This window comes from Mandrillus leucophaeus, unplaced genomic scaffold (genome assembly GCF_000951045.1).
Source record: "Mandrillus leucophaeus isolate KB7577 unplaced genomic scaffold, Mleu.le_1.0 Scaffold163, whole genome shotgun sequence".
Classification (NCBI taxonomy): domain Eukaryota; kingdom Metazoa; phylum Chordata; class Mammalia; order Primates; family Cercopithecidae; genus Mandrillus; species Mandrillus leucophaeus.
In genome coordinates, this window is record NW_012101621.1 from 704,166 (window position 1) to 704,952 (window position 787).

Genomic DNA, 787 nt, shown 5'->3' on the forward strand with positions numbered 1-787 from the left:
ATTCTACAGCACATAATATCACAATCCTAACCGAAATGTAATGCTATGTGCCTTTAATAGTTTCCCTTAACTAGGAATTAATTAAATTAGAAATTCATTGCTATTAGCATTAGGAATGTCTCTGTTTTTATTGGAATTAGAGTAATTTGAAAATTTTGTGGAAATATGCTGCAATAAACATACATGTACATGTGTCTTTAGAATGATTTACATTCCTTTGGGTATATAACCAGTAATGGGTTTGCTGAGTCAAATGGTATTTCTGGTTCTAGATCCTTGAGGAATAGCCACACTGTCCTCCATAATAGTTGAACTAATTTACACTCCCACCAACAGTGTAAAAGCATTCCTATTTCTCCACAGTTTCACCAGCATCTAATGCAAATCAAAACCACAATGAGATACCATGTCACACCAGTCAGGATGGCGATTATTAAAAAGACGAGAAATAAATTTTAAACAGTGAGTTTACCAAATGATAGCATTCACTTTATAAATGCTATCTTTTTGTTTTGTTTTGTTTTGTTTTGCTTTGCTTTTCTTGCCCAGGCTGGAGTGCAATGTTGTGATCTCGGCTCACTGCAAAGTCTGCCTCCCAGGTTCAAGCGATTCTTCTGCCTCAGCCTCCTGAGTAGCTGGGACTAAAGGCATGCACCACCACACCCGGCTAGTTTTGTATTTTTAGTAGAGATGGGGTTACTCTATGTTAGTCAGACTGGTCTCGAACTCCCGACCTCAGGTTATCCGCCCACCTCGGCCTCCCAAAGTCCTGGGATTACAGGTGTGA